This window comes from Lolium perenne, chromosome 3, assembly GCF_019359855.2.
Source record: "Lolium perenne isolate Kyuss_39 chromosome 3, Kyuss_2.0, whole genome shotgun sequence".
Lineage (NCBI taxonomy): Eukaryota > Viridiplantae > Streptophyta > Magnoliopsida > Poales > Poaceae > Lolium > Lolium perenne.
This window is the reverse complement of record NC_067246.2, coordinates 317,762,209-317,789,477: the sequence shown is the minus strand read 5'-3', so window position 1 is coordinate 317,789,477 and position 27,269 is coordinate 317,762,209. Positions and strand designations below refer to the sequence as shown.

General features: G+C 42.5%; 1 pseudogene; it reads right to left on the bottom strand.

Moving 5' to 3' along the window:
* Positions 1-2,640: 2,640 nt before the first annotated feature.
* LOC127340336 (uncharacterized) overlaps positions 2,641-27,269 on the bottom strand; it is a 45,978-nt pseudogene continuing 21,349 nt past the window's right edge.

Genomic DNA, 27,269 nt, shown 5'->3' with positions numbered 1-27,269 from the left:
ATCCATGAGATATACATGTTATAAGTTGAAAGCAACCGCTGAAACTTAATCTTCCTTTGTGTTGCTTCAATACCTTTACTTTGAATCATTGCTTTATGAGTTAACTCTTATGCAAGACTTATTGATGCTTGTCTTGAAGTACTATTCATGAAAAGTCTTTGCTTTATGATTCAGTTGTTTACTCATGTCATTACCACTGTTTTGATCGCTGCATTCATTACATATGCTTACAATAGTATGATCAAGGTTATGATGGCATGTCACTTCAGAAATTATCTTTGTTATCGTTTACCTGCTCGGGACGAGCAGAACTAAGCTTGGGGATGCTGATACGTCTCCGACGTATCGATAATTTCTTATGTTCCATGCTACATTATTGATGATATCTACATGTTTTATACACATTATATGTCGTATTTATGCATTTTCCGGCACTAACCTATTAACAAGATGCCGAAGAGCCGATTCTTTTCTGCTGTTTTTGGTTTCAGAAATCCTAGTAAAGAAATATTCTCGGAATTGGACGAAATCAACGCCCAGGGTCCTATTTTTGCACGAAGCTTCCAGAAGACCGAGGGATAGACGAAGTGGGGCCACGAGGTGGCCAGACACCAGGGCGGCGCGGCCCAGGCCCTGGCCGCGCCGGCCTGTCGTCTGGGCCCCTCGTGACGCCCTTTGACCTGCCCTTCCGCCTACTTAAAGCCTCCGTGACGAAACCCCCAGTACCGAGAGCCACGATACGGAAAACCTTACTGAGGCGCCGCCGCCGCCAATCCCATCTCGGGGGATTCAGGAGATCGCCTCCGGCACCCTGCCGGAGAGGGGATTCATCTCCCGGAGGACTCTTCACCGCCATGGTCGCCTCCGGAGTGATGAGTGAGTAGTTCACCCCTGGACTATGGGTCCATAGCAGTAGCTAGATGGTTGTCTTCTCCTTATGTGCTTCATTGTCGGATCTTGTGAGCTGCCTAACATGATCAAGATCATCTATCTGTAATACTATATGTTGTGTTTGTCAGGATCCGATGGATAGAGAATACTATGTTATGTTAATTATCAATCTATTACCTATGTGTTGTTTATGATCTTGCATGCTCTCCGTTATTAGTAGAGGCTATGGCCAAGTTTTTGCTCTTAACTCCAAGAGGGAGTATTTATGCTCGATAGTGGGTTCATGCCTCCATTAAATGCAGGACGATGTGTGAAAGTTCTAAGGTTGTGGATGTGCTGTTGCCACTAGGGATAAAACATTGATGCTATGTCTAAGGATGTAGTTATTGATTACATTACGCACCATACTTAATGCAATTGTCTGTTGTTTGCAACTTAATACTGGAAGGGGTTCGGATGATAACCTGAAGGTGGACTTTTTAGGCATAGATGCATGCTGGATAGCGGTCTATGTACTTTGTCGTAATGCCCAATTAAATCTCACAATACTTATCATATCATGTATGTGCATTGTTATGCCCTCTCTATTTGTCAATTGCCCGACTGTAATTTGTTCACCCAACATGCTTTTATCTTATGGGAGAGACACCTCTAGTGAACTGTGGACACCGGTCCTATTCTTTACATCGCATACAATCTACTGCAATTGTTCTTTACTGTTTTCTGTAAACAATCATCTTCCACACAATACGGTTAATCCTTTGTTACAGCAAGCCGGTGAGATTGACAACCTCACTGTTTCGTTGGGGCAAAGTACTTTGGTTGTGTTGTGCAGGTTCCACGTTGGCGCCGGAATCTCTGGTGTTGCGCCGCACTACATCCCGCCGCCATCAACCTTCAACGTGCTTCTTGGCTCCTCCTGGTTCGATAAACCTTGGTTTCTTTCTGAGGAAAAACTTGCTGCTGTGCGCATCATACCTTCCTCTTGGGATTCCCAACGAACGTGTGAGTTACACGCCATCATTGCCGATAGCCAACAAAATATCGACTGGACTAGGGTTGGCGACACGCGGGAGATCACTACAAGAAATCTGCTAACTTGCGACCCTCCATATTAGTCACTAGATGGTCATTGTCCGTTATTTATGACCATGCTACGACCAAAAACTGTTGGTCGGCAGTTGAGCGTCACTATCGGATTACAACGACCTTTATTTTGGAATGGTCGACCAAGCTTAATGGTCATAGATTCTATGACCAAAAATTTGGTCGTGGGCGATCTAACCTATCCACGTCAGATCCTACGTGGACAGTCCTACGTGGCAAATTTGCGACCAAATGAAATGGTCTTAATTTAGAATCAGTCCAGTCCAGTTTGGCGTTGTAGATGGGCCAAGCCCAAGATTCAGCCCATTTATCTATTATTTTGGTCAATTCTTGTCATAAGTAGACGGGCCAAACAACCTTGTTATAGTCCATTTCGTTCAGCCTATTTTGTTCTATGCGTACAGTGTTCCAATCCAAATATTGTTTGGGCTAAAGCCTTTTTAGAGCTGAAATATTATTTGGTCCATTAAACTGAAATTTACGAATCTGAACCGGAAAAATATTATTTGGCCGTAGCCCCTTTTATTGTTCAACGAAATATTCACTTCATCTGTTACAAGTACGCACATCCACAGTTAGCCGCCTAACTACAGTAAAGAACTGATACACATGCCATGCTCGATTTTCTCCCAGGCACCGAGCTCAGGCCTCAATCCAAACTAGCTCTAAAACTGTGGTGCACATCCCAGGCATCTTCAGATCTTCTCTCAAAGGAGAGGGATACTCCACGATCTCCATAAACTGCAAGGGAAATACAGCTGGAAGTTAACTGCCTACCAAAGTGCCAAAAATTGAAATTTATCTACCAGGGAACTAAACTGCTTCAGGATCTTGACACTAGAAAAACTTCATGCATGTATTACAGTACCTGAGGTACAAGTAGAAATGATATAGCGACTCACACAATCATCAGTATATGATCTGAGGACCACCACATCTTTGATGGAAGAAGCTGCTAAAATCATAGACGCATTTTCGTTATAGATACAAATGTATCTAGATGCATTTTCGTTATAGATACATCCGTATTTAAATAAAGTTGCGACGCTTATTTTGGAACAGGCACATTGAAAACATGTACTGTGCAAACAGATTATATACACGGCACCAGTTCAGTTAACATTCCATTAACTGTATACGAAACAATGAGACCCACCTCATACACTCAAACAGATCCTAATGCAAAGATATTCAGAGCATAGCAGATCTACCAAGCAATAAAGGAAAAGACTGAAGACTTATCTAATACAGAGAATGCAGCAACGATGTGGTTGCAGTACAGTGAACTCGATACTGGAAATGCATCAATTTAGCTGGTGTTGATGCTCCCCAGCACACAGGTAAGCATTAAGGGTCCTTCAGGTTTGCAAAAGGCATTTACAAATCACTCAACCATTGTTTGTTTGGTAATGCATCTTGTAATGTGGGAAAAAGGATTTGAGATACCACACACGTTATTTGCAGTGACCGATGGCAGGTAGAGTCGTGGACCATATGAACAGCAGGAGCGCCTTCCTTATAGGATCTGCACAGGCGAATATAAATCAGAATATGGATTTAACTAGGAAACAGAATATGTAGCAGCACAACAGAACATGCATCAGACCGAGCTGCTCTATAACTGTTATAATTTGCGGACAAGGAAAACTACAAGAGCATCGGGTATTTAAACAAGCGTCATGTACAAATACATGAACCAATGCATTAAAAAGCAATTTTCTTCTTAGGAATAAACTTCAATCAATACTTGACCCATATTAAGAGGAATCATTATTGGCACTCATTTCTAAAGTACTCTAGAGTGCTTATAGAAAAGAACAGAATGATAATATACATGTTAGTTTTAACACCTACAGGACTTGATACATTTACATGGAAACTATTTTTATTTCAATTCCATGAGACAAATTAGTCAAATAATATGTAGCACTCAAAAGGAACAGAATTATGTATGGTATAGTACCAGTACAAAACAACGATTCTCAATAAACATTTTAGATGAGGGCTTACATTAACAGAACATGAATTGCTGGTGGAGGCAGAACCATGTACATCCGTACATGCAAAGAATTTTAGCAAATTGTTAGCAAAGAATCAAAGTAATAATTGGTCATGTCATCCATGGGACAAAAAAATACCATAAAATGCTATCAATCACCCAATAGAATACGATAAAAACTTCTGAAGAGGAACAGAACAGAAAAATAGCTGGCAGTAGAAACTGTTACATGTTGGCATTGTTCTGTAAGCAGATAAAACCCTGAATGTGTGCTACAAAGCTAATCTGAAACTAAATTGTCAAGTGTAAAGTGGGTTGTGGCACATGAGTACAACGCCTTCTCTGCCTTTGTCTGATGGTCAATTTCAAATAAAAAGATTCAGTTTAGCAACTATTTGCACAACATGGATGGCCCGCAGTTCAGATTTGCAAGAAAGCTAGGCACGTATGCAACGATTGACCAGCCCTATGCTAACAATAGCAGAAATCGAGTATTCATCTTGGTTCAGTTGTGCCTATGGTCTTATTCAGCCCAGACTCAACTATGTATGCATTGGTACTAAACTTTAGGGAACAATAAACCCCTACAGAATGTGCAATTGAGGTTAATCAGAGAAGCAAAAAAATTCTACAACATTTATAAATTTCAAGAACATAAGTTTACTGCAGTTTCGGAAATTAACAGTATCAGCATTCAGTTTCAAAACCAGCCATCTAGCATGCAGATTTAAATCATTAACTTCTCAAATTCTTGTGTACTAAATGGCATGAGCAAGGCTCTAATCCTAGTTCTATTGGCATGACTAGGTAATGCCGGAAGACCACCAATGCTTACATTCAGTACAGTCATACATATCCATCAATCCAAGAGGCAAAACATGTGAATCCAGTATAAGAGAAGGAGAAAGGGATACCTATTTTGATCCGGATGGACTTCTGAGCATGGTCCTCTTCAGGGAGAGGTTGGCCCAACCTGGTTCAGACGCTCTCGTAGCTTGTCCTGGTTGGTGAGCAGGACCCGTCTTCACCGCTGGTGCTACCGGCCTCCAGAACAGCAGCGGCAGCCAACAGGACCGTATTTCTTGGGATGGAGAAGCTCCTGCATTAACATCTCGAGTGTTAGCCTTCAGATCTGGCACCGGGTAGATAGGACACATGGCCAAGCCAGGACCGCATCTGCAAGTGCATCTATAATGGATCTTGTTCAGGGCGTTGGATTGTATATATAGAACATACCTCTCTGGCGGATCTGAGCGGCGCTAACAATTTTCTTCACGGTGGAGGGAGATGAGGCACGCGACGAGCAGGTCGACGAAGGCACCGATGATGAAGTCGTGGATCCTGTTGTCGTTGGAGGCGTCCACATCAGGGGGAAGAACCGGCCGCGACGAATCCTCCCAGGCTTGAAACGGCGCCGAGCTCCTCCTCACTGTCAGGCGCCACGGGAGAAGGGTGGTGCACAGATAGAAAGACAAAGTGAGGGAGGGAGATAGTACTGTGGGAAGGGAAATAGAGAGAGGAGGCATGGCGGTGGCCAGATCTGGCGGACCATGTACTGGTTCACCACAGGACGCGCGCGCCGCCGCTGGTCACGATGGGAGACACGAGGTGCGAAGGGACGATGGTGGAGAAGAGGGAGGGGCGACGCGGTCGCCGTACCTCTCCTTGCGAGGGGCGGCGGCGTATGTGGACGGGGAGAAAAGGCAAGGTAGGGTTTCGTTTGCCCGCGGGTGCATTGGTGGGGACTTAAACCAAAAAAAAATTGTTAGACCGCGGGTGGGCTGTCTCCGTATGTGCGGGAAATAAGCGAAATTTTTTGTTTCGTGGGGCGTGGAAAGGGAGTAGGTGGCGCGTGTCCAATTTCCGTTCTCGCGGGATTGTCAGGATACTGGTTCGAATCTCCGCGCCATATATTTTGCCGATTCCTGCATACATATATGCAGAGGGAGTAGTTTAATTGTTATTTCTTCCCTGGGGACATGTATTTATGTGTCCACTAGGATAGTTCGTCCCTTATGTCAGTGTGTGGGTCTAGCTTTCCAGATCGTGGTTGTTTTGACACATATATAAGACACGTAGGCAAAATTGGTGAGGTGGTCAACTAGTTATTTTAAGGTATCATGAGTTAGTTGGCCTGACCATTTAAATTGGTCTTAATCTATTGAAGATAGGGCCGTAGACAATATCATATTTTCATGACCATTTCGTGTAAAGAAATTATGACTTTTCTAGCTAAAATGGTCGTACAAAATTAGGGTTTGGACCTCCCCAAGCAACTTAAAACCAATTGCTGTGAAATGGTCATAGAGTTATGACGAATTTATATGTGGTCATTGTAAGAAGGGCATTAGTTAACATATTTCTTGTAGTGGATGGAGACCAAGAAGTGGCAGTCGCTGATCAAGGCTGCGAAACCGAACTCGAAGAAGGTCCTCGCCTATCTTGGGTGCAAGCCAACTCCAGCTCCAAGCTCATCCAAGCCGGAGGTCAAGTAGACCACCCTGTCTTTCCTTCCTTTTTTTTTCTTTCTTCCTTTTGATGTTGTCGCCAAAGTAGCTTTTAGCGACACTTATCCCACTAGCTTGTTAGGGTGTCCTCCATTGTAATGCCTTGTAAATATTCTGAAAATCAATGGAATTCTATTTTGCTTGATGATTGATGTCGAACCTTTTGTTTTCAGTTGATTTTTGATAACTATACTCCAACTCCTGCTCCTTCCGATATTTTGCCTACTTCTTCTCACTCGAAGAAAGCGCTTGTTTTTACTGAACTTGGTGAAGATTCCTCGAGTAAGAATTTATCGAAAGACTTGGAAGAACTTCGCCAACAGCTTCAGTATGCGAAGAAACAAACACTTGTGATGATGGAGCAATCTCGCAAGGCATCCGAAAAAGAGAAAATTGCGCTTCAACAAGCTCAAGAAGCCGTAGCTGCCAAGGAAGCCGCCGTTTCTGAAGCTGAAAAGGCAACCACCCGAGAGAATTTTATGCTTGAATTGATGAATGAAGCCAGTGTGGATATGTCAGGTATGCCTTTTCAAATCAGAACTTCTTCTGTCTTCCTGCTGCATCCTTTTTTTGAAATTTCTGTGCCGTCGCCAAATAGGTTCCTTTCTCGACGCTGCTGCCGAAGACGAAAGGGTAAACGCAAGGAAAAATCTTCTCGTTAACCTTTCTCTTGACCATGGTTCTCTGTTCTGGGCCACTCCAGAGCGGACCCGACAGATTGTCAGGTTTCAAGACCGCGCCTGTCAGGTTCGCGAGTTCCTTGATTTCTGCACCAGAACATTGTCCCTGGTTTACAAGACGATGTTTCCTCGGAACGAGGCGCCCGACACTCTTCTTGGTTTGATGGAGAAATTTCAGGATGCTCCTCGAATCCATGGATTTGTTCGGGCCCAACTATCTGCCGGCGCCAGGTTTGCTATGATGATGATCAAAATCTGCTATCCCAAGTTTGACATGAGTCAAATTGTTACCAAGTGCTTGGCCAAGATGGCTAAAAGGAAAAGGGATGTTGGCAAAATTGATGATCATGTGACCCCTGTAGCAGAGGATATGATGGATGAACTTCTTCGGATGGACGCTGAGTTCTTCGTGAAGGGCAGCTATGCTGAACACAGTACTCGTACTGTAAATACCGAACGGATGACCATAAATAATATACTGAGCCGCAATTGATTTTCTCAAGAGTTGCCTCTTGTATGTTGTAAACATATTCTATATTGTAAAGTCAGTAAGTGTTTCTATTTTTCCTCGCCAAGCCCCCGAGTGTTTCGGTGATAAATTTCTTTGTTGTGTATGCGAGGTTTTAAACCAAGGCAACTAGATTATTATTGAATATACTATATTTGCGGGTACGAGCCCCCGGGCTTTGTTGTTGGTCGCTATTTTGTATCTTCGTTTATTTGGCGAGGTGTTTTGCACCAAGGCGAAATATTTTCGAAAATATATATTGTAAATCTTGGGCACAAGCCCCCGAGCCTGTCGAAGAAAAAGATATATATCTCTACTATCTTTATTATATTGCAGCACTGCGAGCCCACCTCATTAAAAACCTTTTCCGGCCCACTCGGTGCCCCGTAAAAGGAAAAGAGTGCGCCTGAAAACTCGCGGGCGTTTCAGTACATTGTATGTTTACAAGGAGGACTATATTTTGACACTAAGCATAGAAACGCCTTAGCTGTGCCACGTTCCAGGGGTTTTTCTCGGGATCCCCTGTCTTCTTGTCCTTTATCCTGTACGCTCCTCCTTTGATTACTTCTGTGACGACGTAAGGGCCAAGCCATGGCGACTCTAGTTTTTCAGTACTATTTTGATTGAGTCGCAGAACTAAATCTCCAACCTGAAAAGATCTTGGTCGCAGACGTCGACTATGGTAGTTTTTCAAGTCTTGCTGATACTTGGTGACCCGTGATAGTACTTCGTCTCTGGCCTCATCCAATGCATCGACATCGTCTTCCAATGCCTTTCTAGAAGCTTCTTCATCATAGTCCGTAACTCTTGGGGAATCATGCTCTATCTCTATTGGCAATACTGCCTCAGCTCCATGGACCAGAAAAAGCGGAGTTTCCTGTGTCGCCATATTTGGTGTTGTTCGAATACTCCAGAGCACACTTTGCAGCTCCTCTGGCCAGGTATGTCGAGCTTTTTCTAATGGCCCTAACAAGCGCTTCTTGATACCATTGCAGATGATACCATTGGCTTTCTCGACTTGGCCATTGGTTTGCGGATGCGCAACTGACGCGAAGTGCAATTTGATGCCTACCTCTGCACAGTATGCCTTGAATTCCTTGGATGTAAAGTTACTGCCGTTGTCCGTGACAATGCTGTGAGGTACTCCAAATCGAAAGACAATGCTTTTCACGAACTTTATTGTAGATGCTGCGTCTGGTGAATTTATCGTCTTGGCTTCTATCCACTTGGTAAATTTGTCGACAGCGACGAGCATATACTCGTATCCTCCTGGCGAGGCTTTATGTAACTTCCCCACCATGTCGAGGCCCCATTGAGCAAAGGGCCAGGATAATGGTATTGGCATCAGCTCTGCTGCCGGAGAATGAGGTTTCGCGGCGAATCTCTGGCACGCATCACAAGTTCGTACTATCTCCTTTGCATCCTCGATTGCTGTCAACCAGTAAAATCCAACTCGAAAAACCTTGGCGGCAATAGCTCGACTGCTCGCGTGATGACCACATATTCCCTCGTGTACATCCTTCAAGATTATCCTTCCTTCTTCGGGTGTGACGCATCGCTATAACACACCCTAAATACTGCGTTTGTACAGCTCCCCTTTGACCACTGTAAAAGCTTTGGATCGTCTAATAACTCGCCTTGCTTCAACTGGATCGTCAGGTATTGTTTTCCTTAGGATGTATGATATGTACGCTTGCATCCATGGTATTTGCACCATCAATACTAGATCCTGTTCCTCTTCTTCTTCCAGTGTTTCTTTTGCAGCCCCCGAGGATTTCTCTTCCTTCTCCTTCTTCTTTGATTTCTTCGGCTTTGTTGATCTCTCTGTTATTTCCTCCCAGAACACACCTGGTGGAATTGCGAGGCACTGTGACCCGATATTTTCAAGAACATCGGCTTCATCGTTGCTCAGTCTGCTTATATGATTTACCTCGCATCCATCAAATAATTTCTCGAGCTCGTTGTACACTTCTTTGTATGCCACCATGCTATCATTGACTGCATCACATTGGTTCATGACTTGCTGGGCCACCAATTGTGAGTCGCCAAAGATTTTTAGTCGGGTTGCACCACAAGCTTTCGCCATCTTCATCCCGTGTATAAGAGCTTCGTATTCTGCCTCATTGTTAGACGCGTTTGGGAACGTCATCCGTAAGACATACTTTAATTTGTCGCCTTCAGGTGATATGAGTATCACGCCTGCTCCAGCTCCCTCTAACCTCTTGGACCCATCAAAGTTCATAGTCCAGGTTCTCGATAGATCCGGGGGTCCTGTATTTTGCAGCTCCATCCACTCTGCGATGAAATCTGGCAGAACTTGCGACTTTATTGCCTTTCTTTTTTCATACGTGATGTCCCGAGGAGAAAGTTCTATTCCCCAAAGGGAGACACGACCTGTAGCTTCTGGATTGTTTAGTATATTGGATAAAGGCGCCTCGTTGACCACTATTATCGGATGCGCCAAAAAATAGTGCCGCAGTTTTCTTGCGGTTGTAAACACTCCATATGCTAGTTTCTGGTACTGCGGGTACCGCTGTTTTGAAGGCGATAAAACTTCCCTGATGAAATACACCGGCCTCTGCACTCCATGGAGTTTTCCTTCTTCTTCTTCTCTTTCGACAACGAGTGCCGTGCTGACCACTTGGGGTGTAGCCGCAATATATAACAGGAGGGGTTCCTTCTCTTTAGGCGCCACCAAGATTGGTGGTGTCGAGATTGTGCGTTTAAGATCCTCGAAGGCTCTATCTGCGTCTTCATTCCACTGGAACTTCTCTCCTTGTTTGATTAAGGCGTAAAACGGTAACGCCTTTTCTCCCAACTTGGCGACGAATCTGCTTAAAGCTGCGACTCGCCCAGTTAGCTGTGATGACCCACAAGTATAGGGGGTGTATCGTAGTATCTTCGATAAGTAAGAATGTCGATCCCAACGAGGAGCAGAAGGTGTTGACAAGCAGTTTCGATGAAGGATTCACTGTAAATGCTCACAGACAAGTATTCAGGGGGTTTTGATGTAACAGATGAATAAAGTACGAGTAAGTAAAGTGCGAGAGTAATAATTGCAGCGAGTGGCCCAATCCTTTTTAGCACAAAGGACAAGCCAGTTTGTTTACTTATAATAACCAAACGTTCTTGAGGACACACGGGATTTTAGTCTAGTGCTTTCGCTACATACGGCTAATTAATCTTCATTATTTTGATAAGTGTTGTGTGGGTGAACCTATGCTAATGTACCGCCCTTCCTAGGACTAATACATACTTGTGATTATACCCCTTGCAAGCATCCGCAACTACAAGAAAGTAATTAAGATAAATCTAACCACAGCCTTAAACTCTGAGATCCTGCTATCCCTCCTGCATCGATATACCAACGGGGGCTCAGGTTTCTGTCACTCCGGCAACCCCGCAATTGGCAAACGAGTACAAGATGCATTCCCCTAGGCCCATAAAGGTGAAGTGTCGTGTAGTCGACGTTCACACGACACCACTAGAAGAATAACACCACAACTTAAATATCATAACATTGAATATTACTCAACCATACTTCACTACTAACATTTAGACTTCACCCATGTCCTCAAGAACTAAACGAACTACTCACGAGACATCATATGGAACATGATCAGAGGTGATATGATGATGAATAACAATCTGAACATAAACCTTGGTTCAACGGTTTCACTCAATAGCATCAATAACAAGTAGAAATCAACACCGGGAGAGTTTCCCCTATCAAACAATCAAGATCAAACCCAAATTGTTACAGCGGTGACGGCGTGCAGCGGTGGAGACGGCGGTGATGATGATGAAGATGATGATGATGGTGATGGAGATGATGTCCAGCTCGATGACGGTGACGATGGCGTCGATTTCCCCCTCCGGGAGGGAATTTCCCCGGCGGATCTCAGCCTGCCGGAGAGCTCTTTTCTCTCTGGTGTTCTCCGCCCCGCAGAGGCGGCTGTGGCTCTTCGCGATGTACCCCTGGAGCTTAGGTTTTCGGGACGAAGGCGTACGCGAAGAAAAGGAGGCGAGAGGGGGCTGTGGGCCCCCTCCTCACAGGGCGGCGCGGCCAGGCCTTGGGCCGCGCCGGCCTATGGGGTGGGCCCACCTCGGGTCCCCTCGGCTCCCCCTTCTGGCTCCCTTCGTCTTCTGGAAAAATAGGATTTTTCATATAATTTCCGTCAACTGTTGATCTTCCGAAATATTGCATTCTGACGGCGCTTTTTCCAGCAGAATCCTGACTCCGGTGCGCGATCCTCCAATAATCATGAAACATGCAAAATAGATGAAATAACATAAGTATTATCTCCAAATATGAAATATATCAATGAATAACAGCAAATTATGATATACAATAGTGATGCAAATTGGACGCATCAACTCCCCCCAAGCTTAGACTTCGCTTGTCCCCAAGCGAAACTGAACTCGGTAAACAGGACCACATGTTTATGGAGTGAAGAGTCGATAAATCAAATACGAACAAGAAGCATCATATTCATTCACACAAGACATTCTAGTGAACAACTTCCTCATATAACTCAACTTGAAACAAGTATAAGGTAATCACAAATAAAGGTGCATAAGAAATCATAGTTGGTGATGGCAAACTTCGTTCTTGGTCAGAGAATAATTAACAGGTTATTCTTATCTATCGAGCAGCGCTCTCATGTTAAAGTTTATATGGCTCATCTTGCATACTCAATCATAATGATCATTGATAACTTGCAAAGCTATATTTCATTCAGATAAAACTTGTACTAAACAAGGAAGAGTAAAAGACATGATGAAGCAAATCACAATATAATGGTTTGATCACAACAACTCAAATGCTTGCTTGAGATGGAGGGAAATAGGTTTACTGACTCAACATAAAGTAAAAGACAGGCCCTTCGCAGAGGGAAGCAGGGATTAAATCATGTGCTAGAGCTTTTTAAGTTTTGAAATCATATAGAGAGCATAAAAGTAAAGTTTTGAGAGGTGTTTGTTGTTGTCAACGAATGGTAGCGGGTACTCTAACCCCCTTGCCAAACAGACCTCCAAAGAGCGGCTCCCATGAAGGACGTTATCTCTACCAGCAAGGTAGATCATCCCTCTTCTCTTTTGTTTACACATGTACTTTAGTTTATTTAAGGATGACACTCCCCCCAACCTTTGCTTACACAAGCCATGGCTAACCGAATCCTCGGGTACGGTGCCTTCCAACAATCTCATACCATGGAGGAGTGTCTATTGCAAAATTAAGTTGCTTACTGATAAATCAGGGCAAAACATGTGAAGAGAATTATTAATGAAAGTTGATTAATTGGGGCTGGGAACCCCGTTGCCAGCTCTTTTTGCAAAATTATAGGATAAGTGGATGAAGCCACTAGTCCATTAGTGGAAGCTGCCTAACAAGACTGAAAGATAAAACACCACATACTTCCTCATGAGCTATAAAACATTGACACAAATAAGAAGTAATAATTTTTGAATTGTTTAAAGGTAGCACATGAAGTATTTACTTGGAATGGCAGGAAATACCATGTAGTAGGTAGATATGGTGGACACAAATGGCATAGGTTTGGGTTGAGGTTTGGATGCACGAGAAGCATTCCCTCTCAGTACAGGTCTTTGGCTAGCAAGGTTAATTAGCAAGCACAAAAGTTGAGGGAAACAAACGAATATACATGTGATAGAAACAATCATGCATCTTTCTTGTAAGCACAAACAATTTTAACTTCAGAATAATAAGCTATGAGCTAACAAGAAAGGAAGACAATGAAACAACTATATATATTTCTCTTTTCTACTTAAACCTCAAGGTGTTGTTGCTATTGACCAATGCTAAGTTTGCCAAAACCAAATAGATTTACTCAATGCTCCCAAAGTGGTACCAATACTAAAATCAAGATCAATCATATAATAGAAATTGCAAACTAAAATAAGGTGTGCAATATGTAAATGATAAGACTTCTCATTAATATTTCATAACGATAACTCACACCAAGGGATACATAGACAACCGACTAAAGGAGAGATACTTCCACACTGCAACCCATCTTATATGATAACTTCCCTACTCATGATATGACACTACTTGATAGTAAAAAGTAAAAGGTAGTGATGATGTGATACCGCGGCACTCCCCCAAGCTTGGAACAAACCAAGGGGATGCCAATACCGATGATGAATTACTCCTTTAGCGATGGTGGTGATGAATTCCCATCATCAGACTTCCAAGGAAGAGGCTCTCCATCAACAAACGACATCTTGGTCTCGGGAATCCTGAAACTAGCAGCATGGCTTATGTGTTTAAACCTGTTTTCATACTCACAGTTCTGATTCTGAACGTCATAGAGTTGATCTTGGAGTTTGTTGGTGGTGTCGTGAAGTGAGAGGATGTCGCCCCATAGCTTTGCAGTTTCCTTCTCGTGTTCAGCAATGAGTTCAGACACAATCTTGTGGAAGATATCCACCTCACGCTCAGCCATCTTCTTGTAGTTGAAGACCTCTTGTTCTAGCTTCTCCATCCTGTCTTCCAAGCTTCCTTCTCCTTTAGGACCCTGGACATCTTTCATCTGCAGCTCCCCATCAACGAGCAGCAACTCCTTGGGATGCATCCTCAGCTCGTTCATGTACAAGTTGTCAAAGTCCTTGCAGGAGCTGTCCTTCGGAGTTTCTGACGAAGACATGATACCTCTAGATCCGAAGCAAATCCTGGCAGAAACAACTCGAAACAAAATGCGTCGAGAAAACGATATACGGACCTCCAGGGGTCCGGGGGATTATATAGCAGGAATTTTTATGTCATAAGGAAAGTACCAGGTCGAACCGGAGTCGGAAAGGGGCGACGAGGCGGCCAGCTCATAGGGCGGCGCGGGCCAAGGCCTGGCCGCGCCGGCCTATGGGGGCACGCCCTCGTGCGTCTCCTCCACTCCGTTTCGATCTCGTAATTTTTCATATTTTCCATAAACAGCAAAAACATTGTTCGGAAAGTAAATCGCGAACTTTTTATTACCTGTACTGTTACCTATTCAAAGTCGAGTTCTGGCGGACTGTCAATTTGACCTTTGATGAAAGCCTCTGGTGTTTCCACTCGAATAACATCAACATCTACATTATAAGAATCACCTGAGATATAATGCTTGAGTCTTTGTCCATTCACCACTGGCGTGGCATTGCCTTGGAGAGAACTAATTTTAATTGCTCCTGAACGATACACCTCCTCAACAACATATGGTCCTTCCCATTTCGAGAGTAATTTCCCTGCAAAGAATCTGAGACGAGACCGATACAATAGGACTTTATCCCCAATATTAAACTCTCTTTTGATAATCCTTCTATCATGCCATTTCTTAACTTTCTCTTTAAAGAGTTTAGCATTTTCATAAGCTTCACTTCTCCATTCATCTAGAGAACTTAATTGCAGCAACCTCTTATTACCGGCTAGTTTAGGATCTTTGTTTAGTTCTCTAACAGCCCAATAAGCTTTGTGCTCTAGTTCTAAAGGTAAATGACAAGCTTTTCCATAAACCATTTTATAAGGTGACATTCCCATGGGGTTTTTATAAGCAGTTCTATAAGCCCATAGTGCTTCCTTCAATTTACTAGCCCAATTCTTTCTAGTTTTATTAACAGTCTTTTGCAAGATGGATTTAATTCCTCTATTTGATAGTTCTACTTGCCCACTAGTTTGAGGATGATAAGCGGAAGCAATTCTATGATTAATACCATATTTAGCAAGAGTTTTTCTAAAACCACCATGAATAAAATGAGAACCTCCATCTGTCATAATATATCTAGGAACTCCAAATCTAGGAAAAATAATGTCTAAAAGCATTCTTAAAGAGGTCTCACCATCAACACTTTTTGTAGGTATGGCTTCCTCCCATTTAGTAACATAATCAACAGCAACAAGTATATGAGTGTTACCTTCTGAAGAGGGAAAAGGTCCCATGAAGTCAAATCCCCAACAATCAAACGGTTCAATAACAAGAGTATAATTCATAGGCATTTCATTGCGTCTGGAGATATTACTAACCCTTTGACATTCATCACAAGATAAAATAAACTTCCTTGCATCTTTGAAGAGAGTTGGCCAATAAAAACCTGATTGTAGAACCTTTTGCGCGGTTCTATCTCCGGCGTGATGTCCTCCATAAGCACTACCATGACATTTACTCAATATCTCTTGTTGCTCATATTCGGGAACACATCTTCGCAGAATACCATCCACTCCTTCTTTATATAAGTGTGGGTTATCCCAAAAATAATGCCTCAAGTCATAAAAGAATTTCCTCCTTTCCTGAGCTGAAAAGGTTGGAGGCAAGTACTTGGAAACAATAAAGTTAGCATAATCAGCATACCAAGGACTGTCTCGCGAGCTCACCTTTATTACAGCCAATTGTTCATTTGGAAAACTATCATTAATAGGAACAGGATCATAAGCAATATTTTCCAATCTAGACAAATTATCAGCAACAGGATTATCAGCACCTTTCCTATCTACAATATGTAAATCAAATTCTTGCAACAGAAGTACCCATCTAATAAGCCTTGGCTTAGCACCTTTCTTTTGCATAAGGTATCTGATTGCAGCATGATCAGTATGAATAGTAACTTTTGAATCAACGATATAAGATCTAAACTTATCACAAGCAAAGACTACAGCTAACAATTCTTTTTCAGTAGTAGCATAATTTCTTTGAGCATCATCAAGAGTTTTACTAGCATAATGAATAATATTCAGTTTTTTATCTACTCGTTGTCCAAGACGCCTACAGCAAAATCACTAGCATCACACATAATTTCAAATGGTAAGTTCCAATCAGGAGGTTCAACTATAGGGGCAGTTGTTAAGGCTTTCTTTAGAGTTTCAAAAGCTTCCTTACAATCATCATCAAAAACAAAAGGTACATCTTTTTGAAGAAGATTAGTAAGAGGCTTTGAAATCTTGGAGAAGTCTTTAATAAACCTCCTATAAAACCCAGCATGACCAAGAACACTACGAATACCTTTAACATCCCTAGGATAGGGCATCTTCTCAATGGCTTCAACTTTAGCTCTATCAACTTCAATACCTCTCTCGGAAATTTTATGTCCCAATACAATTCCTTCATTAACCATAAAGTGGCATTTCTCCCAATTAAGAACAAGGTTAGTTTCTTCACATCTCTGCAAAACTTTATCAAGGTTCCGCAAGCAATTATCAAAAGAATTTCCATAGACGGAAAAATCGTCCATGAATACCTCTACAATATTCTCACAAAAGCCATGAAAAATAGTAGACATGCATCTTTGAAAAGTAGCAGGAGCATTACATAAACCAAAAGGCATACGCCTATAAGCATAAGTTCCATAGGGACAAGTGAAAGTGGTTTTCTCTTGATCTTTAGTTTTAACAGCAATTTGTGAAAACCCAGAATAACCATCAAGAAAGCAAAAATGAGTATTTTTAGATAACCTTTCTAACATTTGATCAATAAAAGGCAAAGGGTAATGATCTTTCTTAGTAACCTTATTAACTTTTCGATAATCAATGCACATTCTATACCCTACAACTACTCTTTGAGGTATGAGCTCATCATTATCATTAGGCACAACAGTCATTCCTCCTTTCTTAGGAACACAATGCACAGGACTAACCCATCTACTATCAGCAATAGGATATATAATACCAGCTTCAAGGAGTCTTAATACCTCATTTCTTACCACATCCTTCATCTTAGGAATTAGACGACGCTGAGGTTCAACAACAGGCTTCGCATCATCTTCCATATTAATGGCGTGTTGGCAAATAGAGGGAGAAATCCCCTTCAAGTCATCAAGAGTGTAGCCAATAGCACCTCGGTGTTTCTTCAGTATTTCCAATAACCTTTCTTCTTCAAACTCTGAAAGCTTAGAACTAATAATAATAGGATATATTTTCTTATCATCAATATGAGCATATTTAAGATTATCAGGCAATGGTTTTAAATCAAAGACAGGATCTTCCTTTGGTGGTGGTGTTGTACCCAGATCTTCCACCGGTAAATCATGCTTAAGAATAGGTTGACGAAGGAAAATTTCATCAAGCTCATCTCTTTCTTCCCTAAAAACTTCACTCTCACTATTCTCCAAATGTTGCTGCAAAGGATTACTAGGAGCAAGAGCAATAGATGCACACTGTTCAACTTTAAAATCACTATTAGGCGAATCAATTTTATAAGGAGTTTTGGTAAATTTAGAGAAGTTAAACTCATAAGATTTACCAGCAAATTTAGTCAAAATTTTCTCTTTCTTGCAATCTATAATAGCTCCACAAGTATTTAGAAAAGGTCTACCAAAAACGATAGGACAATATTTACTAGCAGCAGAACCAAGTACCAAAAAGTCAGCAGGATATTTAATCTTACCACATAGAACTTCCACATCTCGAACAATACCAATTGGAGAGATAGTTTCTCTATTAGCCAGCCGAATAACCACATCAATATCTTCAAGTTCACAAGAACCAATTTCGTGCATAATCTCCGTGTAAAGCTCATAAGGAATAGCACTAATACTTGCACCAATATCACATAAACCATAATAACAATGATCACCAATTCTAACAGATAGCATAGGAACACTAGCTTGCTTGGACTTATTAGGATGTGAAACAATATTAGAGGCATCTTCACAGAAAATAATATGACCATCCTCCACATTTTCAGTCACAAGATCTTTAACAATTGCAACAGCAGGTTCAACTTTTATTTGTTCTTCAGGTTCTATAGGTTTCTTTTCACTTTTATGAACCGCACTATTTATAACAGAGTACTCCTTCATTTTAGCAGGGAAAGGAGTTTTTTCAATATAAGCTTCAGGAATAACATGATCAACAGTTTCAACTACAACACATTTATTTATAGATGAATCAATTTTATCTTTATACGGTTCATGATACTTATCAAAGTTCTTCTTAGGCAATTCATAATGAGAAGCAAAAGCTTTATAAAGATTTGCAGCAACTTGAGAATCAAGACCATAAGTAGCACTCATATTACGAAATTTATCAGTATCCATAAAAGCTTCAATGCATTTATAATCATAATTTATACCTGATTCTCTATCCTTGTCGTTCTCCCATCCTTCAGTATTTTCTTGGATCCGATTAAGAAGGTCCCTTTTAAACTCTTCCTTGTTGCGTGTAAATGATCCAGAACAAGAAGTATCCAGCAAGGTCTTGTCTTGAAAAGAAAGTCTTGCATAGAAATTATCAATAATAATATTACCAGGAAGCTCATGAATGGGGCATTTGAGCATTAAAGACTTCAATCTCCCCCACGCTTGGGCAATACTCTCTCCTTCATGAGGCCAAAAATTATATATGCGATTCCGATCTTTGTGAATCTCACTTGGAGGATAGAACTTAGAATAAAACCGGGGCACAATATCATTCCATTCAAGAGAATCCCCATTATCCAGTAATTTATACCAATGCGCCGCTTTACCAGACAGCGACATAGAGAATAGTTTCTTCCTCACTTCATCCATAGCAATACCTACACACTTGAATAAACCACATAATTCATGTAAGAACAGTAAATGATCTCCAGGGTGGACAGTTCCATCACCTGTATAACGGTTATCCACTACACGTTCAATAATTTTCATAGGTATTTTGTATGGTATTTCTTCCTTACCTGGCGCCTCATCCACTACCTTTGCAGTAGTAGTAGATTTCCCAAATAAACACTCAAGAGAAGATCTCTCCATAATGAATTATAGCAAAAGCGAGAAATAAAATCAGCACAAACAGTAGAAATTTCCCTTACCAATTCCACTTACCAATAGCGCTTCACTCCCCGGCAACGGCGCCAGAAAATAGTCTTGATGACCCACAAGTATAGGGGGTGTATCGTAGTATCTTCGATAAGTAAGAATGTCGATCCCAACGAGGAGCAGAAGGTGTTGACAAGCAGTTTTGATGAAGGATTCACTGTAAATGCTCACAGACAAGTATTCAGGGGGTTTTGATGTAACAGATGAATAAAGTACGAGTAAGTAAAGTGCGAGAGTAATAATTGCAGCGAGTGGCCCAATCCTTTTTAGCACAAAGGACAAGCCGGTTTGTTTACTTATAATAACCAAACGTTCTTGAGGACACACGGGATTTTAGTCTAGTGCTTTCGCTACATACAGCCAATTAATCTTCATTGTTTTGATAAGTGTTGTGTGGGTGAACCTATGCTAATGTACCGCCCTTCCTAGGACTAATACATACTTGTGATTATACCCCTTGCAAGCATCCGCAACTACAAGAAAGTAATTAAGATAAATCTAACCACAGCCTTAAACTCTGAGATCCTGCTATCCCTCCTGCATCGATATACCAACGGGGGCTCAGGTTTCTGTCACTCCGGCAACCCCGCAATTGGCAAACGAGTACAAGATGCATTCCCCTAGGCCCATAAAGGTTAAGTGTCGTGTAGTCGACGTTCCACGACACCACTAGAAGAATAACACCACAACTTAAATATCATAACATTGAATATTACTCAACCATACTTCACTACTAACATTTAGACTTCACCCATGTCCTCAAGAACTAAACGAACTACTCACGAGACATCATATGGAACATGATCAGAGGTGATATGATGATGAATAACAATCTGAACATAAACCTTGGTTCAACGGTTTCACTCAATAGCATCAATAACAAGTAGAAATCAACACCGGGAGAGTTTCCCCTATCAAACAATCAAGATCAAACCCAAATTGTTACAGCGGTGACGGCGTGCAGCGGTGGAGACGACGGTGATGATGATGAAGATGATGATGATGGTGATGGAGATGATGTCCAGCTCGATGACGGTGACGATGGCGTCGATTTCCCCCTCCGGGAGGGAATTTCCCCGGCGGATCTCAGCCTGCCGGAGAGCTCTTTTCTCTCTGGTGTTCTCCGCCCCGCAGAGGCGGCTGTGGCTCTTCGCGATGTACCCCTGGAGCTTAGGTTTTCGGGACGAAGGCGTACGCGAAGAAAAGGAGGCGAGAGGGGCCGGGCTGTGGGCCCCATCCTCACAGGGCGGCGCGGCCAGGCCTTGGGCCGCGCCGGCCTATGGGGTGGGCCCACCTCGGGTCCCCTCGGCTCCCCCTTCTGGCTCCCTTCGTCTTTTGGAAAAATAGGATTTTTCATATAATTTCCGTCAACTGTTGATCTTCCGAAATATTGCATTCTGACGGCGCTTTTTCCAGCAGAATCCTGACTCCGGTGCGCGATCCTCCAATAATCATGAAACATGCAAAATATATGAAATAACATAAGTATTATCTCCAAATATGAAATATATCAATGAATAACAGCAAATTATGATATAAAATAGTGATGCAAATTGGACGCATCAAGCTGCTGTATTTCTTTCAACTTTGTTGGCTTCCTCATCGTTACGATAGCTTGGATTTTTTCGGGATTTGCTTCAATCCCTCTTGCTGAAACTAAGAACCCAAGAAGTTCTCCTGCAGGGACGCCGAAAGAACACTTCGTCGGGTTCAGCTTGAGACAAAACTTATCGAGATTGTCGAAAGTTTCCTTCAAGTCCTCGATTAGTGTGTCCCCCTTTTTTGATGTTATGATGACGTCGTCGATGTACACTTGTACGTTTTTCCCGATCTGTGTTGCTAAGCACTTCTGCATCATCCGCTGATATGTTGCTCCCGTGTTTTTCAAACCAAAGGGCATTGTTCGATAACAAAACACGCCGTAAGGTGTGATGAACGCTGTTTTGACCTTGTCCTCTTCTTTCAATCTGATCTGGTTGTAACCAGAGTATGCATCCAGGAAGGAAAGACGTTCACATCCTGCCGTGGAGTCGATAATTTGATCGATCCTTGGGAGGGGAAAGTGATCCTTTGGACAGTGTTTGTTGAGACACGTAAAGTCGATACACATGCGAAGGACTTTAGTGTTTTTCTTCGGGACTAACACTGGGTTTGCTACCCATGTGGCCTCTGTATGCAGCTCCTTAATGAAACCAGCTTCTCTTAGTCGATCAATTTCTAATAGCATAGCTTTGCGGTTTGGTTCTGAAAAACGCCTCAGAGGTTGCTTGATTGGTCTCGCGATTGGATCCAAGTTTAGGTGGTGCTCGGCAAGTTCCCTGGGTACTCCTGGCATGTCAGCTGGACACCATGCGAAGATTTTCCAGTGCTCACGGAGGAACTTGATGTCTACGCCCCCTCCTTTTCCTGTAGACAGTGTTGGGCCTCCAAGAGCAGAGGTTTGTAGAACAGCAGCAAGTTTCCCTTAAGTGGATCACCCAAGGTTTATCGAACTCAGGGAGGAAGAGGTCAAAGATATCCCTCTCATGCAACCCTGCAACCACAAAGCAAGAAGTCTCTTGTGTCCCCAACACACCTAATAGGTGCACTAGTTCGGCGAAGAGATAGTGAAATACAGGTGGTATAAATAAGTATGAGCAGTGGCAACGGCACCAGAAAAGTGCTTTGCCAGGACAGTAAACAAGCAGTAGTAACACAGTAAAACAGTAAACAAGCAGCGATAACAGTATTTAGGAACAAGGCCTAGGGATTAGACTTTCACTAGTGGACACTCTCAACTTTGATCACATAACAGAATAGATAAATGCATACTCTACACTCTCTTGTTGGATGATGAACACCACTAATTGCGTAGGATTACACGAACCCTCAATGCCGGAGTTAACAAGCTCCACAATATTCAATGTTCATATTTAAATAACCTTAGAGTGCATGACAGATCAACACAACTAAACCAAGTACTAACATAGCATGCACACTGTCACCTTCACACTATGTAGGAGGAATAGATCACATCAATACCATCATAGCAATAGTTAACTTCATAATCTACAAGAGATCATAATCATAGCCTACGCCAAGTACTAACACGGATGCACACACTGTCACCATTACACCGTGCAGGAGGAATAAACTACTTTAATAACATCACTAGAGTAGCACATAGATAAATTGTGATACAAAACACATTGCAATCATAAAGAGATATAAATAAGCACTTCACTATGCCATTCATAATAGTGAATAAGTATTCTGTGAAATATATCCTAAGAGACCCACACGGTGCACACACTGTCACCTTTACACACGTGGGACAAGGAGTCTTCGGAGATCACATAAGTAAAACCCACTTGACTAGCATAATGACATCTAGATTACAAGCATCATCATATGAATCTCAATCATGTAAGGCAGCTCATGAGATTATTGTATTGAAGTACATAGGAGAGAGATTAACCACATAGCTACCGGTACAGCCCCGAGCCTCGATGGAGAACTACTCCCTCCTCATGGGAGACAGCAGCGTTGATGAAGATGGCGGTGATGTCGATGGAGAAGCCTTCCGGGGGCACTTCCCCGTCCCGGCGGCATGCCGGAACAGAGACTCCTGTCCCCCAGATCTTGGCTTCGCGATGGCGGCGGCTCTGGAAGGTTTCTCGTACCGTGGCTTTTCCGTCTCGAGGTTTTAGGTCAGGGACCTTTAAATAGGCGAAGAGGCGGAGTCGGAAGGTCTACGAGGCGGTGACACGCTAGGGCGGCGCGCCGGCCCCATGTGTGGGCCCACCAGGGCTCCCCTCTGGTGGCTCTCGGGTGTTCTGGAAGCTTCGTGGAAAAATAGGATGCTGGGCCTTGATTTCGTCCGATTCCGAGAATATTTTCTTACTAGGATTTCTGGAACCAAAAACAGCAGAAAACAGGAACTGGCCCTTCGGCATCTCGTCAATATGTTAGTTCCGGAAAACGCATAAATATGACATAAAGTATGCATAAAACATGTAGATATCATTAATAATGTGGCATGGAACAAAAGAAATTATCGATACGTCGGAGACGTATCAGCATCCCCAAGCTTAGTTCTGCTCGTCCCGAGCAGGTAAACGATAACAAAGATAATTTCTGGAGTGACATGCCATCATAACCTTGATCATACTATTGTAAGCATATGTAATGAATGCAGCGATCAAAACAATGGTAATGACATGAGTAAACAAATGAATCATAAAGCAAAGACTTTTCATGAATAATACTTCAAGACAAGCATCAATAAGTCTTGCATAAGAGTTAACTCATAAAGCAATAAATCAAAGTAAAGGTATTGAAGCAACACAAAGGAAGATTATGTTTCAGCGGTTGCTTTCAACTTATAACATGTATATCTCATGGATAGTGTCAATGTAAAGTAATATAACAAGTGCAATATGCAAGTATGTAGGAATCAATGCACAGTTCACACAAGTGTTTGCTTCTTGAGGTGGAGAGAGATAGGTGAACTGACTCAACATAAAAGTAAAAGAAAGGTCCTTCAAAGAGGAAAGCATCGATTGCTATATTTGTGCTAGACCTTTGGTTTTGAAAACATGAAACAATTTTGTCAACGGTAGTAATAAAGCATATGAGTTATGTAAATTATATCTTACAAGTTGCAAGCCTCATGCATAGTATACCAATAGTGCCCGCACCTTGTCCTAATTAGCTTGGACTACCAGATCATCGCAATACACATGTTTTAACCAAGTGTCACAAAGGGGTACCTCCATGCCGCCTGTACAAAGGTCTAAGGAGAAAGCTCGCATTTTGGATTTCTCGCTTTTGATTATTCTCAACTTAGACATCCATACCGGGACAACATGGACAACAGATAATGGACTCCTCTTTAATGCATAAGCATGTAGCAACAATTAGTGTTCTCATATGAGATTGAGGATATATGTCCAAATCTGAAACTTCCACCATGATTCATGGCTTTAGTTAGCGGCCCAATGTTCTTCTCTAACAATATGCATGCTCTAACCAATAAAGTGGTAGATCTCTCTTACTTCAGACAAGACGGACATGCATAGCAACTCACATGATATTCAACAAAGAGTAGTTGATGGCGTCCCCAGAAAACATGGTTATCGCACAACAAGCAACTTAATAAGAGATAAAGTGCATAAGTATATATTCAATACCACAATAGTTTTTAAGGCTATTTTGTCCCATGAGCTATATATTGCAAAGGCGAATGATGGAAATTTTAAAGGTAGCACTCAAGCAATTTACTTTGGAATGGCGGAGAAATACCATGTAGTAGGTAGATATGGTGGACACATATGGCATAGTGGTTGGCTCAAGGATTTTGGATGCATGAGAAGTATTCCCTCTCGATACAAGGTTTAGGCTAGCAAGGTTATTTGAAACAAACACAAGGATGAACCGGTGCAGCAAAACTCACATAAAAGACATATTGTAAACATTATAAGACTCTACACCGTCTTCCTTGTTGTTCAAAACTCAATACTAGAAATTATCTAGACTTTAGAGAGACCAAATATGCAAACCAAATTTTAGCAAGCTCTATGTATTTCTTCATTAATGGGTGCAAAGTATATGATGCAAGAGCTTAAACATGAGCACAACAATTGCCAAGTATCAAATTATCCAAGACATTTTATCAATTACTACATGTAGCATTTCCCGTTTGCAACCATATAACAATTAACGAAGCAGTTTCAACCTTCGCCATGAACATTAAAAGCTAAGAACACATGTGTTCATATGAACCAGCGGAGCGTGTCTCTCTCCCACACAAGCATTTTATTCAGAGAATGAAAATAACAAAACAAAAATAAAAGCACACAGACGCTCCAAGTAAAGTACATAAGATGTGACCGAATAAAAATATAGTTTCAAGAGAAGAAACCTGATAATTTGTCGATGAAGAAGGGGATGCCTTGGGCATCCCCAAGCTTAGACGCTTGAGTCTTCTTAAAATATGCAGGGGTGAACCACCGGGGCATCCCCAAGCTTAGAGCTTTCACTCTCCTTGATCATAGTATATCATCCTCCTCTCTTGACCCTTGAAAACTTCCTCCACACCAAACTCGAAACAAACTCATTAGAGGGTTAGCGCATAATAAAAATTCACATGTTCAGAGGTGACACAATCATTCTTAACACTTCTGGACATTGCACAAAGCTACTGGACATTAATGAAACAAAGAAATCCATCCAACATAGCAAAAGAGGCAATGCGAAATAAAAGGCAGAATCTGTCAAAACAGAACAGTCCGTAAAGACGAATTTTAAAATGGCACCAGACTTGCTCAGATGAAAATTCCCAAATTGAATGAAAGTTGCGTACATATCTAAGGATCATTCACGTAAATTGGCATAATTTTCTGAGTTACCTACAGAGAATTAGGCCCAGATTCGTGACAGCAAGAAATCTGTTTCTGCGCAGTAATCCAAATCTAGTATGAACCTTACTATCAAAGACTTTACTCGGCACAACAATGCACAAAACTAAGATAAGGAGAGGTTGCTACAGTAGTAACAACTTCCAAGACACAAATATAAAATAGAGGTATTGTAGCAAAATAAACACATGGGTTATCTCCCAAGAAGTGCTTTCTTTATAGCCATTAAGATGGGCTCAGCAGTTTTAATGATGCTCACATGAAAAATAGAGTATGAAGCAAAAGTGTTGGGGGGATAACCCCCGGTATGCCAAAGGCATGCCAAACAGGATGGTTTGAGCCATCGAGATACCGGTTTAATGTTCTTACCGGAAACAAGGTAGGATTTAAGGCTAAGTGAAGCTAAGCCGGTATCCCCAAGGGGGTATGCCGGAACCCGGTAAAGAAGATACCGGAGAGAAAGGCCTGTCGGCAGGACTGGTCAAAGATTCTCTTCAGAGCAAGAAGACAAGGGTGAGCTAAGCAAAGTGGCTTTAATCAGAGCCCTGGCGCCAAAGGGAGAGGTGACGCTGAAAGAAGCCGGAGGACATCAGCGTTCCTGATTAAAGAGGACCCCGGCGTCATCTATGATTAAAGTAGCTTTGTAAAGTGGTTTGTCCAGTCAAAGATGCCATTAGGGTTTCTTGTTCTGTAAGCCACCCTCTCCCCTATATAAGGAGAGGGGGTACTGCCTCTTACAGGCGCGTGTCCACAGGAGAGATTAGACAATAGAACTTGTAACCATGTTGAGATCAATGAAGCTTGCGATCTAGTAAAGAGTTCTTCCTCTTGTCTCTCTTCTTGTATACCGGCCTTTGGTTGTGTTCTTGAGGAAAGCATCCGGAAGTTCTTCCCATCTAATCGCAAACCCTCCCCCGAATCCTCTAGCGTCCATTCGGCCCCAATCTAAGCCATCCTATGGCATCTGCTCGTTCACCACGACGACAGTTGGCGCCCACCGTGGGGCATGAAGTGGCGCTTGAAGGACTTCACATTCGGGCGGGCGTCCTCGAGATCTCCGGCGAGCGTACGGTGTCCGCGCTCGTGCAGCGCATCTACGCCATGGACTTCATCAACGACAACGCGGGCTGCTTCGCCAACGGCGGCATCTTCCCCAAGAACGGCCGCATCATCGAGTTTGGCAGCCACCGCGTCTACTTCGGCACCGTCCCTGTGCGCCAGCGCCTCTCGCCGGTGCTGGTGGCACCGGACCCGCCAAGATGGCTCTGTGCTGGCCGCACCGCCGGCAGCGTCGAGGTAATGATGACCGGTGTGGTTGATGCAGGAAAAGAAGCTGTGGGTGAAGCTGCTGGTCGAGCGGCTTCGACCCGTGCGGCCAAGCCACCGCTGGAGCGCGAC